Source organism: Limulus polyphemus, unplaced genomic scaffold (assembly GCF_000517525.1).
Source record: "Limulus polyphemus unplaced genomic scaffold, Limulus_polyphemus-2.1.2 Scaffold2794, whole genome shotgun sequence".
In the NCBI taxonomy this organism is placed as follows: Eukaryota; Metazoa; Arthropoda; class Merostomata; order Xiphosura; family Limulidae; genus Limulus; species Limulus polyphemus.
Genome location: NW_013668404.1, coordinates 1 through 8730, shown reverse-complemented (window position 1 = coordinate 8730; position 8730 = coordinate 1). Strand labels below are relative to the sequence as shown.

The 8730-nt window shown below is 33.6% G+C and overlaps 1 long non-coding RNA gene across 1 annotated transcript; it reads right to left on the bottom strand.

The window, feature by feature from the left end:
• Positions 1 to 1428: 1428 nt before the first annotated feature.
• Positions 1429 to 7921, bottom strand: LOC111087877. The gene is made up of 3 exons (XR_002612506.1): positions 7793 to 7921; positions 6900 to 7040; positions 1429 to 5337 (listed from the first exon to the last, which is right to left on the bottom strand). It is a non-coding gene; the product is annotated as an uncharacterized LOC111087877 (long non-coding RNA).
• Between the last annotated feature and the right edge of the window lie 809 nt (positions 7922 to 8730).

Here is an 8730-nt window from a genome sequence, read left to right as displayed (position 1 = left end):
AGAACGCGTGCAACTGTAATCCCCGGGGGGATACTCAAATGAAGCCTCTGTTTGCTGTTTTAACACTTCATATATGGAAAATACCTTTACTGTAATAGAAGGTACATCCGGGGTTTTGCGTTAGGATACATCCTGCTTTTTCTTCGTTAAACAAAGAAGGTCCGCCGTCGAAACACCAGTTTTCGCGTCACTTATTTCACATCAGTGTATCACAGGAAAATACGTAGTGGAAGTCATGCACTCATTCTCTTCATTGTTTATTTTGATTTATAGATAATTATAAAGATCGATGTTTTTTTTTCAGGGAAGGAAGTTGTGGTGTAAACGGTTTTACAATGTTGTATATAACGAAAAAAACTTGTTATGTAAAAGCTGTTAGAGAAAATCTGTTTAAGCCCAGCCTTCTACCATGTCCAAAGGCAAGATTAGTGGGCTATTTCTGCTGTGCCCATCACGGGTATCAAAAGCTGGTTTTAAGCGCTGAGTTAGTGGGGGCCTAAAGGCTAGGTTGAAGTAAGTTATATCTAATATTTGTCTGTCTGTTGTTATTATCTGTGTAAGTTAAAGAATAGGATCTTAGTAGAAACTGCTTACATTCTTTGTGCGAACATATATCACAAATAAATCATTAATGATCTCATTATCATTTAACTCAAACCTTTTAATTAGAAATAGTACGTGCTTTAGTATGAAGATCGTTCGCCACTAACTTAAAACAATTTAAAATCCAGAGGTGTGCTTCTAAGTGTAAAGTAACGAGTGGTACTCACTTTATGTCGGGATTGCTAATTATCTGGCCGAATAATCTATTTTTCACTCATAGTTATTTATTAAGTCAAATTATTTAAATATATTTTTTTCTTATAAGAGTAAAAATATACGTAAAATTGAAAGATACCTGGTGACAAAGTTAAAATCAAACGCAGTGGAAGTAATTCTTATAATAGCAGCAGAAACTATAGTAATCAAAAGTCACTCTTATACGGTTACTAAAACTCTGTGTGTTTGATATGTATGTAAATCTTTTAAATCCCTGAAGTTTTTGATCGAACATTTTATATTGTGAATTTTTTGTTTAGATATTGGATATTTTATAGGTAAGAATATTTTTGTTATCAAATGTAGATTTTATATAAAGTAGCATAACGACAGTGATTTATACAGAAGAGGGTGAAATTAACGGATAAAGCACCTGCTGACATCTAGTGAACATTTATGTAAACAGTAACTTCTTGTGAACCAAGCGTTAATATATATATATATTACTAGTGTTACGATTACAAATATCGATGCAAGAAAAGTATATTTATATCTATTTACACGTGTGTAAACATCTGTAACTTGAAATATTTTATAATGTTTGTCGACAAAACTCTGGTAAAATAAACTGCCATGTGTGTAACACAGAAAAAGATCACGACAACCAAATTTGCTTACAGATATTACGTTTTATTGAATTAAATAAAGACGTTATCTTATAGAAGGAAAATGTCCATAGTTTATATCTGTTCAAGACTTTCAGATAAAAACTAGATCTTAGACCTTGATTGATATCATATAGTAAAAAGTTAAAAAATGTCGTGACAGCAATTTCTCTATCCAAAACTTCCCAAAAACTTTTCCAGTTTCACCTTTTTTTTTTTTAATAAGCATCAAGTTTGACTACATCGTAGACCTATCACCAGGTAGTGACAGTGTTGCAAAACATCACAATTAAAGATTTTGAGAACTTCAATACTAGACATGAAGCATGTTGGTTAAAGAGTACAAAATGTTTAAGTAAGATCCACAAACTTATGATTACTTTTTTTCAACTAAGCACGAAATATGTTTAATATAATCTTAGTTCTAGATAACAAAGTATACCCTAAAAATTATATCAAGAACCTGAAGAGTTATTTCAACTGGAAATGTCATTAGCAGATGGTAAAGTAGAGTGATTATTTTGTATTTTAGTAAATTTGTGTTTGAGACATTTTTATTGCTCTACTTCTTGATAAGTTGTTGCTGAATATATTGTTTAATTTTTAATAATTGGGATCTAACATCGATTCTATAGAAACACGCCCTTAAAACTACAACATTAATCGTCTGTTTTAGTTATCTGTTATCTTTAATCTACGTTAATCTTCCCACCCCAAAATAAAAATATCCGATATTCAGATAATTTGTGAAGAAGCTATAAGATAATATTGCCACAATAATGTAAGAAACAGGGTAGAGTAATATTCATTATATTTAAGAATACAGAAAGCAATAAATCTGACCCCCACTCTCCGCTTTATTCATTAAAAACGTGTTTCTTTGTTTTTGTAAAAGCTATAATCTAGTAAGTTTTGAAAACTATTGATACTTTAAAAATTTTTTGCTAAACGTTTTTATCACACACAATTGCAGATAGAACAACGTTAAATATTACTTTTTCGAAAAAAAACAGAAATATCCTGTTTTAGGATATATCTAACCCAATGCTCACAAGATCCAATGCAAATGGTGATGATACTTCCAGGAAAACAAAGACTGTGTGTGTTTTATGTGATACTTAAATTACTAACAGGAACCACACATGCTCGACACACGCATCATGTCTGTACTGAAAATAATCACGAAAAAAAAACAGTATATTATATGAAATAATAAGATGTTGGTCATTCAGCTTGAAGTGTGACAGATTTTCTTCAAATGATCAAATGTGTCAGAGCAGCTTGAAAAGGGGTGGGGAAAACGACGATATTTAATCATGCGAGTGAGTTTATTAGGGCTGTAATTCTTTTGCATGCATGTACATTGAAAGAATCAAAATATGATTTAAAAAAAGACTAAAGCTGATAATCTAAAAAACACACTTCATTCGTACCATCACAGAATCTATTATCTAAGGCTTGCAGCAACATATTTTTGTGAACAACTGATGTTTAAGTTGTCAAATATATCTCGTAAACATTACTGGACTCTCACTTTAAAATACACTTACAAAAATTCACTAAAAGGAAAATACAATATGTACATCAATATAATTTCAAAGTATTACCTTGTATTAAAAATAAAATCCTCAAAATATATCCCCCAGAAAGTGATATCCTGACTAAACTAAAACAGAAACAAAAAACAAAATGAAAATCACCTCCACACCTAAAATTTTTTTCTTTACGACGCTACGTCCATCTAGTGAAATAATATATAACTAATATTCTGTTGAAATGTTTCGGTTAAACATTTTTACCCAGTCATTTGACCAAATCTATGCTATTTTGTCAATCATTTCATTTTAAACACGTCGTTTTATTTGTTTCCCATTTGATAAAAGTCACTTGTCTAATATGTAAAATATTATTACCAGTGTTTTAACATTGCCGTATATCAAAAACTTGGTTATAAATGTTCAAAACGATCAGATCAGATCAACAGATTGAAGGACTTTTATAACAGTAACCAGACATATAAGTATCGTTTAATATTAATGGCAATTATACACTAATATTAGTATTAAAACTGAATTCTTGTAACAATAAATTACCTACTTTTCACCTTATATATATATATATATATAAAATATACATAAGGGATCATTCATAAAATATGTATGCAGGAGTGGGAAAAGGGAAGAGTTGTGTAAAATTGAAGCCTATACGTACAGGGTAAAGGGGTTTGTTGACATGTGAAGCCTATACGTACAGGGTAAAGGGGTTTGTTGACATGTGAAGCCTATACGTATAGTTTTTGTTTGTTTGTTGTTAAGCACATAGCTTCACACTGGGCTATTTGTGCTCCGCCCATCGCGGGTATTGAGACCTAATTTTTAGCGTTATAAGCCCTTAGGCTTATCGTTGAAACAATGAAGGGGATATTTAATTAACGAAGTGTAAATATATCATGTCGTTATAATTTTTTTATATTAGTAATACGTTGATTCTTATGTGTAATATGAGGGACATCAAAATGGTGTAAACAGTGTGTCCACTAGTACCTTTTGCTATCTCTGTAAAGGAAGAAGCATGTAGTATAACTTCTTCCCTCTCTTCGTGAGCATGTCCGCCAGGGTCTTTGCAACCCACATTTCACGTCCTATTTCCTTCGCATTTTATACCAAGGCAAGAAAACATCGTCCATTCATTGCATCCTTAATTTTAGTGGCGCGTTCAAAATTCAATATGGCTGCCTTGCCGCCATCTTTACAGGATGACGTTAGCACTGTAGCATCATGTTTACATTTTTGAGCAATCTTCTTCGAATTCTACAGTAACCTGCGGGACACTAGAGGCTCAGCTATATATATGGTTTGTGGGTATGCTCAACTATGTTGCCCTAAAACGTTTTGGCAATTAGAGGAACAATATGGCCACCAGGTAGCCATCTTGAAAAATCAGTTGCCAAGAAGTATGAAGAAGTGACATATGATCTATAAGGTTCAAGTGAAGGATGCTGTTGGTAAAAGAGTGTGCAACACATGTAGTACAAGCCACAAGCTGCAATCACCTGGCACAAGTCAGTCCACAAACAGACTCTACTTGTCAGATGAGGAGGAAGAAATGGAACCAGTGCCAGACCGTTAGCAACGAGTCCACAGCAAGCTGAATGAGGCCAGTGTAGAGGGATATCTCCGATACCCCGTCTTCTGTGTGGGCTAATGATGTGTGAATTTTGAAATATGTAAACTGGCACTTGCATGTTAATAAATTTACCTGACTGTTACTGTTAATAAAGTTATTCGTTTGATAAACATATAGTGCAAGATGTTTTTTTTCATGTAAACATCAAGTTAATCCTCCGTTATTCCTTTGAAGTTATGATAAAATATCACCAACTCGTACATGGGGGGGTAAGTTGTTGTTTAAAAACCTGAAATTTTGCGTACATACTTTATGGACGATCCCTAACTAACAACAGATGTCAACACAGGACAATAAACAGCTACTCATACTTAGAGGGAAACGTTAATTAAGCCTTGGACTAGATTAGGGCATACAAGGCAAACGTAATTGAGTTTAATGAAAAACTGTAGTTCTGGTTGAATGTTGAAACAACATCAATATTAATATTTTCTTAGAGTCAAACGTTACCAAGAATAAAGTGACATAGGAAAATTGGAAAAAAAGTTGTAAATATATATATATGTATTTATAATATGTATGTAAATATATCACATATGGAACGATTCAAGACTTAGATAAAAAGGTAGTAATATTACTGATGTTTTAGGAAGTAAGGGTTAACAAAGGTAAAGCCTTCAAACTCGCTGCCTGTCAGGTTGTTGATGACCACAGTGTCGGCAGGGGTCAAGGTGATTTTGGAGTTTGTAAAGACGGGATCAAAATTCTCCGCGGCCTTGGGATTTTTCTGTGCAAATGAGAAGAATAAAATTATGACATTTGAAAAGTTCTCATTCCACCAAACAAAACTTCTAAATCATACAAAAAATCAGCTAAGTGTAGAAAAAAAAAAAAGATCAGTTGTATTTAGACAAAACTGTGACTAACCCGCCCCTTTCTCTGCCATCTCACAGACTAAGAATAACCCGTCCGTTTATAAAATAATAATAACAAAATCCCAATATTATATTTTTATATAAATGCTACAAAATTAAAGCAAGTGTATTTAAAAATATTTTCCCTTTTCATGTTTCATTAACAAATTCGTCATTTAATCTATATTTGGTCTATTGTATTAGAGCATACGTAATTCCGACTGTCTGCGTTGTTAGTATCTCAGTGAATCCAGTTTTTCTTTTGTGGGTTATACTGCAATGACCAAGTAAAATATAAGCACGACACTCTCATTCGTACAAATGTATATGAATCATACAGAAAGTCAAACTAACTCTCCTGTTTTGCTCACTTTTCTGTCTAATTAGTTATCTGTTTCACTGAAACTTGAGTTGTTTATTTGTTGTTATGCACAAAGCTACACAATAGGCTATCTGTTTGTAGCGTTATAAGCCCTTAGACTTACCGCTGGGGCTCGGGATGGCCAGGTGGTTAGAGCGCTTGAATCCCCGTCCCACAAAACATGCTCGCCCTTTTAGACGTGGGGGCGTTACAATGTGACGGTCAATCCCACTATTCGTTGGTAAAAAGATAAGCCCAAGAGTTGGCGGTGGGTGGTGATAACTAGCTGATTTCCCTCTAGTTTTTCACTGCTAAATTAGGGACGGCTAGCGCAGATAGCTCTGGTGTAGAGTTGCGCGAAATTCAAAAAACAAACTCACCGCTGGACCACCAGTTGGCGATACTAAGTCTGTGAACGAGGTTATAGAGCTCATATACGTGTCCGCGGGTAATTACCAACAAAGTTATGTGTTTGTTTGTTTTTAACGGTGTAAGCCCCCAAACTTACAGCTGACCCACTGGGGCACATTTATGCGAGATTTCTAATGAATATTTTCAACATGAGTGATACCCCTTAACGCGATTCGTGTGCTGAATGGTCAGGCTATTCGTTAAAATTGCCTGTCACAGTTATATCGCCCCTAAAGCTGAAAGTGCGGAGTGTATTCACCAACATATCGCGGTTCGAACCAAGGACCTTTCAATTCGCTATTCATTAAAATTGCTTGTCACAGTTATATCGCCCCTAAAGCTGAAAGTGCGGAGTGTATTCAGCGACATATCGCGGTTCGAACCGAGGACCTTTCAATTCGCTATTCATTAAAATTGCCTGTCACAGTTATATCGTCCCTAAAGCTGAAAGTGCGGAGTGTATTCATGGGCATATCGCGGTTCGAACCAAGGACCTTTCACTTCGCTATTCATTAGGAAACGTCCTGTCTCCTCACATAAGTAAGAGTAACATTCATTAACATTAGTATCATTCTCAACTCCCCCCAAAAATAACAAAGTTTTCTGTTTATCTGTTTGACAGTCCGTCTGTTTTCTACTGTTTACATTCTAATAAGAACATACAATCTTAGGTTTAAATGGAGGTTGAACTTCTTTATTTTCAATCTTCTGCCAGTCTACTCTTCTGAAGAATGGGTGATTCCGGACATCCTCCTCTCCAGAAGGTCCACATCCCAGCCTTTTTGATGGGTTTTTAGTTAAAAACTAGACATTAAGAAAGCTACATTAGAAAAGACAATACATCTGTAATGAACACATTACATCATCAGTATGGGAAGTAAAAATATCTTTGTATTGGTTAGAATTATAATATCTAATTTTGTGATAGAGAACCATTTGTTTCAACATCGAATACATACAATCTGTTTTATATATATCCCGATTTGGCAGTCAACTTAACCTGTAGTTTAACAACACAAAACATTCGTATAATTTCTACATTGAGGGTGTATCTGAGGGCTTTACTAGTTTCGTGAATTCTCCGAAACTAGTCTGGTCCACAGACACCCCCCCCCCCAATTAACGAATAGACCATTCCAAGCTTTTACTTGTTGTTAAACAAATATTTAAACAACTCTGTTCAACTATGTATGTATCAGCTGCCTAGTGTCGGCTAACAATACGAAGAATTTAATTGTAGCAAAATGCTACAAGTTCTTCAAATACCTATAGAATGATAGGTTTCCTTTTTGTACACAATTTCGAGAAAAGGTGTAGGTTAGAGTAATAGAGAAATTAGTAACCAATAGGAAACAAAAAAGAAACAAGTCATATAAAGTAAGAAATACGCAAATTATACAAAACGGAAAACGTCTGCGTTTTAATATCTGATATGAAATTGTTTAGTTTTCTTTTCGACACCAAAAATTTAAGAAAAAAAAAACTTTCTTTTCATTCGATATGTAAATTACAAACTAATATTGGAATTTTATGGACTTTAAAAAACGTTAACTTACTCTTTTACAAATATCTTTGGCTTCTTTTGACAGAAACTTTGGATAAGAAACGTTCTGATCTGTAATCGAAGCGAATAATTCCTCTTCGTCCTCTCCATCGAAGGGAGGCTTGGAATGTTATAATACAATTAACAAAACCGAAACAGTAAGAATATGTATAATCTCTCTATATTGATTTTATTACTACAGTCTTCGCAATAATACATTTCCAGTTTATATATATATTATAGCGCTCCTCCGACAACAATAACATTAACAATGAACAGAACAATGATATTGTTGACAAAGAGAACAATGTAATGACCAGCACAATAACATGATCAGTAATAAACAGAATAATAGCATTTATTTTGAACAACAATAAAAACACTTCAGTTATATATATCACAATACAATGATTTAACTATATCAGCATGACCTGTAATATAACAAGTATAACAATGATTTACTTATACCGGTACCACACCATATCGTAATGATTTAGCTATATCAACATGACCTGTAAGATAACAAGTATAACAATGATTTAGTTATACCAGAACCACACCATATCGTAATGACTTATCTATATCAGCATGAACTGTAAGATAACAATGATTTAGTTATACCAGTACCACACCATATCGTAATGATTTAACTATATCAGCATGACCTGTAAGATAACAAGTATAACAATGATTTAGTTATACCAGTACCACACCATATCGTAATGATTTAGCTATATCAGCATGACCTGTAAGATAACAAGTATAACAATGATTTAGTTATACCAGTACCACACCATATCGTATTGACTTATCTATATCAGCAGGACCTGTAACATAACAAGTATAATAATAATGATTTGGTTATACCAGTACCACACCATATCGTATTGACTTATCTATATCAGCAGGACCTGTAACATAACAAGTATAATAATATTGATTTAGTTATAC